Below are 10,176 nucleotides of genomic sequence, written 5' to 3' on the forward strand. Positions count from 1 at the left end.
TAAGGTAAGAATTGAACAGTTAGAAAGACTTAGGTTAGAAAGACTATGGAGGGGTCTTGTGAACTGTTGAGAGTTGCCCCTTTGTGGGGTTTTATTTTTTTAAGTTTATTTATGTATTTTGAGAGAGAGAGAGAGAGAGCAGGGGATGAACAGAGAGAGAAAGAATCCCAAGCAGGTTCCACACTGTCAGCATGGAGCCTGATGTAGGGCTCAAACTCATGAACTGTGAGATCATGACCTGAGCTGAAATCAAGAATCAGACGCTTAGGCCGCCTGGGTGGCTCAGTGGGTTAAGCATCCGACTTCGGCGCAGGTCATGATCTCACTGTCCGTGAGTTTGAGCCCCGCGTCGGGTTCTGTGCTGACAGCTCAGAGCCTGGAGCCTGTTTCAGATTCTGTGTCTCCCTCTCTCTCTGCCCCTCCCCACTCATGCTCTGTCTCTCTCTCTCTCAATAATAAATAAACACTAAAAAATTGAAAAAAAAAAAAGAACCAGACGCTTAACCAACTGAGCCACCCAGGTGCCCCTCCTCTGTGGGCTTTTATGACCACAGGTTCCAGCTCTTTCTAGGACCACCGGTCCCACCTGTCTGTTTGTTAGCCTCTTGATGGTTTGCCTTCTTGGTTCCTGCTGTGATCTGTAATTGTTGGTGCCTTTGTTAAACTTCCCAGGATTGTGATACTCATTATTTTATTTGTGGTCTCTGGGTGGGATCACAGGGCTTTGGAATGGTGACTTAAGGTCACAGGAGGCTGGGATCGGAGCCTCATGGAGTGGAATGTGGAGGGGGTGGGGAGCAGGGGCCATATAGGGAAAATAGCTCTGGGGTTGGAACTCTCTAAAGCTGAGCCTTTATCTCTATTTCATGGTTTTTGGGTTATTCCTTCTGGGCCCTCTGAACAGTCTTTTTTGTTTTGTTTATTTATTTTTGAGAGACAAGAGAGAGAGCATGAGCAGATGAGGGACAGAGAAAGAGGGAGACACAGAATCTGACTCAGGCTCCAGGCTCTGAGCTGTCAGCACAGAGCCCGACATGGGGCTCGAACTCACGGACCACGAGATCATGACCTGAGCTGAAGTCAGATGCTTAACCGACTGAGCCACCCAGGGGCCCCTGAACAGTCTTGAAGTGTGTGTTAAGTATATGGGGTCTTAGCTGTATAGGTATTAGGGATGTGTGTGTTCCTTCCAGTCTGTGTGAAGGTCAGTCCCTGCCCGGTCCTGAGGCGTGGCAGACTGTCCTGTCCCCTCCACCGGCAGGTCCATCCTACCAACATCCTACCTACACTGAAGCCAGATGACCTGGGCTGGAATCCCAGCTCATTCACCTACTGTACAACGCTCTAAGACAAGTTACATAACCCTGCTATGCCTCAGTTCCCTCACTTGAAAAATGGAAACGATAACAGTACCAACCTCATAGGACTGCCAAAAGGATTAAATGAGATGATATATGAAAAGTGAATAGAACAGGGCCTTGTATGGAATAAGTGCTATATAAATGCTTGCTGCTATTATATGACAGTGATGATGATGATTGTTACCCTGAGGGGGTCAGCAGCCCCAGTGTCTCTGCCGGGGATTCCACTCTGCTGCTCTTCCAGGGTATCCTCCTGCTTTCCATCTCCTGCGCCCACTCTGCATCAGGTACTAGGCTAGCAGCCTTACCAGCTTCTGCACATCTCTCATGTCTCCACTTGGCTCTGACATACCATATTTCATTTGATATTATTTACATTGTTTCCATTTATTCTATATATTGTCTGTCTTCACCCCTCCTCTCCATCTACCAGAATGTAAGCTCCATGAGGGCAAGGATTTTCACCTGCTGTATTCACTCCTGTGTCCCCAGCACCTACAACAGTGCCTGGCATGTGGTACCTGGTCAAGGAATATTCATGAATGAATGAAATTATTATTTTTAATGTAATATTTATATACCATTTACTATGTGCCAGGCACCAATATAAGCACTTTGTAAACATTAACTCAATCTTCATAGCAGTTCTATGAGATAGGTAACTGTTATTGTCCTCATTTTACAGAGGAGGAAACTGAGACAAAGAGGTATTAGGTGCCCAGGGTCGCGCACTAGCGCATGAGAGAGTCAAGATTTGAAGCCAGAGAGTGGAGGTCTAGGTTCTGGGCTCTTATCCACTCCACTATGATCCAAGGAAGATCCGCATCCAAGATGCGGGCCAGGGGAGGCTCCTTGGGTTCCATCTACCTTTGGGAACTTGCTGCCACCTATGGATGCCCTGTTTTAGATCATCTGTAGGGAGAAGGGGGCTGACTTTGCCTGCAAGACTGAGCCTTCTCCACTCCTCCGTCACAGGGTCTCTCTTCCACACCTGCTGGGTGGGGCTGACTGCTGGGGAGGTTATTTGTCCTCTTCCATCTCCCTGTTTGCTGTGTCCCCAGGAGCCAAAGATATCCATGCCTGTTTCACATAAAGGGCTTCTGTTTATCCTACCAATGTCTCTGAGGCTGTTTTTGTGCCAAGGCCCCCAGAGATGAAGCCCCCACGGCTCTCTCTTCATGAGTGTGTTTGTGGCCTGACCTTGACCACTCCCTAGAGTTCCATCTGAGAACCTCTCTTCAGACGCTACACACACTCTTGTGGCTTTAACTGGCATGGATATGCTGGCTCCCAGATCCATGTCTCCAGCCCCAAATTTTCTCCTGAGCGCCAGATCTCTGAATCCACTTCTAGAGGCCCCCTCCAGAACATCCCCTCCTGGATTTAAGGAACATAGCTACCTTAAATCCAACGTGTTCCAAACAGGATGCATTGTCTCCCCTTGGAAATCTCCTAAACTAGCTTCTATTCCTCCTGTTTCCTCTCCTTGTGGGTTACACATGGTCACGTGTGCCATAACCCTCGTCTTGAACTTCATTCTAAAAGTGATGGATCACACAATTTGTCAGGATAAGCTCCCTAAAAATACTAGAAGAAAATACGGGCAAAATCCTTTATAACTCTAGGAGTGAGGAAGGCCTTTCCAACTCCAACTCAAAATTTAGAAGATATAAATATTAATACATTTGTTTACATGGAAAAAATTCTTCATGGCAAAAAAAAAAACCACATCAAAGCAAAATCAAAAGACAATAAACTAGGAAAAGTATTTGTAATTCTTATCATATACAACAGGTAACATATTTTTTCTCTCTACTGTTTAAAGAGCTTCCACATGTTGATAAGAAAGCCCAACAGTTCAATAAAAAAATGGTCAAAGAACATGACAGATCACAAAAAAGAAAATACATAAGGCCTTAAACACATGCAGATGTTTAACTTCACACGTAATGAGGGAAATGAAAAGACAATGAAATACCATTTTGTTCTTTTATTGCATTAGCAATAACCCATATGTCTGACCAAAAAAACCAAAAACCAAAACAAAACCCACAAAAACAAACAAAAAACACTCTTTTGGCAAGACCATGAGGAAACAGGGACTTTCACCCATTGTTGGTAGGAATGAAAAATGATACAACCCAGACAATACTTATCAAAATTATAAATGTACATACACTTTGAACCAGCATTCTCACTTTTGAAAATCTATCTGAAAATCTACCTGTATCAGTCAGCTATTGCTTCTGAAGAAATCACCTTAATATTTACTGGCATGAAACAACAACGATTTATTGTTTCTCCAGATTCTAAGCATGGTCAGGTGGTTTTTCTGCTGATCTTACCTTAGATTACTCAAGTGGTGGCAGTCAGCTGACACCGCAGCTGGGGCTGGATGGCCTGTGATGGCTGTCACACTAGTCTGAGACCTTAGCTCTGATGGCTCGGTCAGCTGGGATGGCTGAGCCACTCTCTCCTTGTGGTACTTCACCCTGAGTGTGTGTGTGTGTGTGTGTGTGTGTGTGTGTGTGTGTGTGTGTGTGTTCTAAGTAAGTTCTACACCCAACATACAGCCTAAACTCACAACCCCGAGATCAAGAGTTGCATGTTCTACTGACTGAGCCAACCAGGTGCCCCCATCTTGAGCTTCTTCATAGCATAGTGTCCTCATTGTTCCAAAAGGGTGGGAATAGAAGCTTCAGAGTCTCTTGAGGCCCAGTTCAGAAGTTGTGCAACATTGTGGCATATCCAGTTAGTCCAAGCAAGTCACAAGTCCATGCCAGCTGCAAAGGGGGGAGAAATGGAATTTTATTTCACTATATCTACCATGTATGAAATGACATATACGTCAGTGTTATTCATTGGATATTGTTTGCAGGTTTGTCCATCAGTGGGTAAGCAGCTGTCAAAAAGGATGAGGATGCTCCTTATATTAATCAGATATCAAGGTGTAGAATGAGGATATCATGCTAACGTGGTATAAGAAAAAAATGTGTGTGTGCATGTATGTGTGTGTGTATGTGTGTGTTTACTTATATCCTCAGAGAAATCCTGGAAAGTTACATAAGAAACTAATAAAAGTTGTTCTCTACAGATGTTTCTTGAGAACAAGGTGGTAAGCACCAATGTCAAGAGTAAGAATTTTCACTGTAAACCTTCTATATTATTTAGATTTTTTGAACCATATGGAAGTATTACCTATTTTAAATAATTGTATCAAAGAAAGAAGGTACCTTTGAATAATTTCAAACGAAGGAATATATCTGTCTTAGCTTGCGCTGATCTAACAAAACACCATAGACTGGCCAGCTTAAACAATAGACATTTATTTCTCACATTTCTGGAGGCTGGAAGTGCAAGATCAAGGTGCCAGCAGATTTGGTTCTTGGTGAGGGGTCTCTTCCTGCCTCTCTGCATCTTCAGCATGGAAGAAAGAGGAAGCTCTGGTGTCTCTTCCTTTTCTTAAAAGGGCGCTAATCCGATCAGGGTCTCTACCCTTGTGACCTTATCTGAACCTAATTACCTCCCAAAGTCCCCACCTCCTGATACCATTACAGTGGAGGTTATGGCTTCAACAAATGAACGCGGGGTGGGGGTGGGGGGGGGGATGTAGACATTCAGCCCATAACAGAATACTCTGATCAAACTTTCATTTTACAAGGGTCCTGCTGGTGGCCACCACAGATGGCTGTGCCTGTGGGCACTATGGGAGCTATCACATGAGAGAGGCACCAACCACATCGTAGATATCAATGTTTATTACAGTTGTCTGACAGATGGAAGTAGAGTGTCATGAGGAAGGCAAACCTGTTTTTATTTGCACACAGGTGCAGTAAGGGTTGGCAATAGTCCTGGTTATGTGAAGGTTGATTGGGAAATCAGGAATCACCTCAGGCCAAAAATAATGAGGCCTGGAAGTGGGGATGGAACCTCCGTTAACAGAGTCTATCAGACATGGTTGCAGATTGGGAAAGTTGGTGAGGGAGTAGGAGGGTCCTAGATCACTTCTGGATATCTGGCTCTTGCTGTATGTGGAGACAAGTTTTCTGGAATAAGAGAAAGTATTTCAAATAAATTACCTTTATAAATCACAGCAATAGACTATTAGAAAATGTAAAAGTACCATTTATAGAAATATATAGTGCCTAAGTAAACCTTTTTAAAATATGTTAATATCTTTTGTGACAGAACATTTAAAATTTTATCAGATTTTAAAGAAATCCAAAACTGATGGATAGATATACCATGTAAATGAATAGGAAGACTCAATACTGTAATGACATCAGTTCTTCCAAAATATATCTACAAAGTCAGCACCATGATCCAGTGTCTCTGCTGCATGACGTTGACTCTGGTTTTGAAGGACAGAAGGGCTGGCGTGACTCAGTGGGGAGCCAGATACCAATTGGCTAAGAGAATGTTTCGATAGTCAAAAATTTCTTCCTGGATTGATCCCAGCTCTTGCCTTGAATAAATTACTTAAACTCATTGTGCTTGTGTTTCCTTGTCTGTAAATAGAGATAATAGCAGTAGCCTCAGATGGTTGTTGTGAAGATTGAATAATACAAATAAAACACTTAAAACAGAGCTTGACACATGATAAGCACTATGTAAAAATTAGCTATTACTATCACTACTATTATCAAGGGTATTAACATTATATTCACTTTACAGGTTCATGATGGTTTGAATGGGCAGTGGAAATGGTGAGGGAGAGGGATGTGCAACTAAATTCCAGGGGCCTAATGCATAAGACCTGAAAGTTGGATGTGAGGGATGGAAGAACAGGATAACAATGCTCTTTCACATCTGCCTGAACTGAGATTTTCTTTCTTTTTTTTTTTTTAAGTTTATTTACTTATTGTGAAAGAGACGGAGAGTGCATGGGGGTTGGGGCAGAGAGAGAGGGACAGAGATCCAAAGCAAGCTCTGTGCTGACAGTAGAGAGTCTGATGCCGGGCTCAAGCTCACGAACCACTAGATCATGACCTGAGCTGAAGTCAGACACTTAACCGGCTGAGCCAGTCAGGTGCCCCTGGAATTGAGATTTTTTAGTTACAAATGGCTCCTATGCTTGTTTTCTCAGTAAATCCTCACTGTGCCTGGGGGGGGGGGGGTGAGTATTACAGTCCATTTTACGGATTTTTGGACCTAAGGCTTAGAGAAATTACCTCCAGGGAAATGGGAAGGTTGATGTTTATTTTGCTTGCCACGGTACATCTAGCACCACAGCATAGTCCTGGCACAGAGTAGGGCCTCAATAAATACCTACTGGTTAATAGATGAATAAGTCAAATGGATATTCATTCTTTTGATGCTAAGCACAGCAGGTGTAATAGATAGGCCCTGTGCCAAGTACCATGGGGAGGTAGAGACTAATCAGATGGGGTCTTTAAACATGCACTCAGAGTCCAGTGGGTTGATAAGCTATGAATAAATTTCTCCACCTGAAGTACTGAGCCTTGAAGGACAGGAAGTAACCCAAGCCCACTGCAAAAATAAGCCTTTGTTGTATTAAATCACTGAGATTTGGGGGATGTTTGTTACATAACCTAACTTAGCCTTGGCATTGCCTAGATATACTGTTGTTCCCAAACTTGACTAAAAATAAGCATTTCTAGAGGTAGTGGCTAAAAACCCAGATTCCTGGGCCACCACACAAATCTACTGAATCAGAATTTCCAGGGACGCATCCTGGTAATCTGCATATTTAACAGGCTTTCCCTTCATCTTCAGAAGGGTCAAGAAAGACTGAGCAGCTAAAGTCCAAGGAAGGATAGGAGTGGGGCTTGGGCATATGAAAGGGAAGGGTGTTCCAGAGGTTAGGAGGAACATGAGGAAAAGCATGAGGTGGGAAAAATGCAAGGGATGGCTTGGGACTGGAATCAGGTACATGAGCCATGATGGTATGTGCTGAAGTGGGAAGTCAGGTGAGGAAGTCTGAGCTTTATCTCACCAACAGTGGGGAAGCAGGGGATGGCCGGCTTATACTGATACTTTAGAAAGGCCAGTCAGGCAGGGAGACTGCATAGGAGGCTGGGGCATGGTGCACGTGACCCACCTCACCTGGGATATTGGGATGACTTTAAGAATCACTGAACAACGAGAAGGACTACAGCTGTTATCACATCACATATTCCTGTGTCCATCTTTAGTGCCACAGCCAGATTTGAGATGAACACCTTTCACCCCTTCATTTACTTAAATATTTGGGCACCTTTTATGTGCTGGGTGCCATAGTGCCACTGGAGAACCAGCAATGAACAAAACAAACAAAAGTCCCTGCCTTCATGGAACTTACTTTCTTTGTCTTTATGCCCAGATAAGGGAGTGAAGGCATATACCATTCATTCATTCATTCATTCATTCATTCAAATTTTTAGTGAACATCTGCTTTGTGCCTGACCTTGGTTGCCGGGGAGAAGTAGACATGAGTCAGGCCCAGTCTGGTCTAGTGGGGAAGCTGACTCAGCCTACACCTCATGAGGTTGTTTGCCTAGACTTCTGGGAGAGGCTTGGAAGGATGGGAAGTCTGACTATTCAGGAAGGGACAAAACAGAGTACTGGGCAGAGGAAGTGGCACAGTGAAAGACTCCAGGGTGCCTGGGGTCCCTGATCCCTTTGTGTGATTAAGGCTTGGGGTCTGTGGCCCAGGGAGGGAAGTGGTAGGACAGATGAGGTGATGGTGGTGGGATTCAAATGCCAGGGTAGCTACTAAGTGAAATCCGGGAGGCCATGATGGGTGGTGGAGCTGTTGGTGCAGGAGACTGATATTATCACATTTGTTTAGGGGACAATCGCACTAACACCTGGGGAGAAAATTGGACATGCAGGGAAGGGGCTATAGGTGGGAAGACCAGAGAGGGGGTGTTAGGATGGTCCAGGTGAAAGCCAATGAGGGCCTAGACTGACCTGAGGAGGTGGAAGGAGTGAGGAGGGAAAGGACCCAGGAGACAGCTCTGGGTTTGGCAGTTGAGGGAGGAGCTGTAACATTGTGGTTTTACAAGAACAGGCTTTGTAATCCAAAGCCCCAGCATACAAGAGCCCCAGCTCTGTCCTTTACAAACCTTGTGAACTTAGATCCATTATTTAACATCTGAGCCTCTGTTTCCTGATCTGTACACTTGGAATAATGGCAGTAGCAGCTACCTGGTTGGGAAGATTCTAGGAGCTACTAAGCATGGCACCTAGGACATAGTGCATGCTCAGAACACAGCAGCATTATAAGGACAGGGGAGGGAACCAAGGTCAGCTTTTAGTCTGCTTTGAGTAACTGGCTGATGGAGATGCCATCTCTGATGGAGAATACAGGAAGGGGCACTTTGGGAGGAGAAGGCAAGGCCACCACAGCCTTGGAAGTTCCATCAAAGCCCTGGCCTCACTCACTATAGTTATGGATCTACTCATGTTTCTGATGACATCTTTCACCTCTGTGTTCTTGGTGCCCAGCTCAGTGCTCAGGCTTGTAGTAGGTGCCGCCTTTGAGGAGGAGGACCTGGCTTGCAGGTATAGATGTGGGTACTGTAGGCAAGTAGGTGCCGCTGACCCTGGGAAGTAAGAGAGTAAAGAAGAGAAGAGAACCCAGAGCAGGGCCCAGGAAACCCTGATGTAGAGGGGTTGTGGGAGAAAGGAAGGATCTGGAAGGAGGCTGGGAAACAATATTCAGAGTTGGGGGGCGGAGGGACTGGGCATGAGAGGCAGGAGGCAGGCTGGGAGCCAGGGAGGAGAGGGTTTCAGGAAGAGAGAGGTCTAGGCAAATTATGGAAAGAGCCCAAATGTCCATTGACTGATGAATGGATAGAGAAGATGTGGTATGTATATACGATGGGCTATTACTCGGTGATCAAAAAGAATGAAATCTTGCCATTTGCAACAATGTGGATGGAACTCAAATGTATTATGCTAAGCGAAATAAGTCAGTCAGAGAAACATAAATATCATATGATTTCACTCACATGTGGAATTTAAGAAACAAAACAGATGAACATAGGGGAAGGGAAGGAAAAATAAGATAAAACCAGAGAGGGAGGGAAACCATAAGAGACTCTTAAAAACAGAGAACAAACTAAGGGTTGCTGGAGGGGAGGTGGGTGGGGGGATGGGCTAAAAGGGTGATGGGCATTAAGGAGGGCGTCTGTTGGGATGAGCACTGGCTGTTATGTGTAAGTGATGAATCAACAAATTCTACTCCTGTTAACTAATTTGGATTTAAGTTTAAAAAAGAGAGAGGGAGAGAGGTCATAAGGGTCCTATGTCACTGAAAGATCATGAAGGGTAAGGTCCCTGACTAGTGGTGGATGGATTTGGCATCAAGGAGGTGATCAAGTAACTTGGCAAAAGCAGGTTTAAGGCCTGTCAGGGGCCAAAGCTCCATTGCAGGGGTGGAGCAATTGGTGTGATGTTAAAATATGGAGAAGGGGAGAGGAGAGGTGGGCATCAAGGAGAAGGACACAGGGTACTTGGACCTTCAGGTGTACCTTCATTCCCCTCCCAATGAGGACAAATTTCGTTTTCAACATTCAGAGCCATGTAAAGATAGGCCAAGAGTTCTGGTAAGGTAGTGAGCCCCCTGTCCTTGGAGGTAGACAAGCAGAGCTCTGAGACCCATCGCTGTCACAGAGCAGGCAAGGCTGTGCAAAATAAATCCCAAAACAAACAAGTCCCTGTCCTTCCAGGCTTGGCTGATTCCTTGCATCACAAAAGCCACCTAGAGGGTCGGTTTTGCTATTTCTAGTGTCCAAAGAATCTCCTGCAGGGACACATACACAGAGGTGGTCGTGCACACGCTTGCACAGATACTCACAGATACCAAACA

The sequence above is a fragment of the Panthera onca genome, chromosome E3, assembly GCF_046562875.1.
Source record: "Panthera onca isolate mPanOnc1 chromosome E3, mPanOnc1 haplotype 2, whole genome shotgun sequence".
Classification (NCBI taxonomy): domain Eukaryota; kingdom Metazoa; phylum Chordata; class Mammalia; order Carnivora; family Felidae; genus Panthera; species Panthera onca.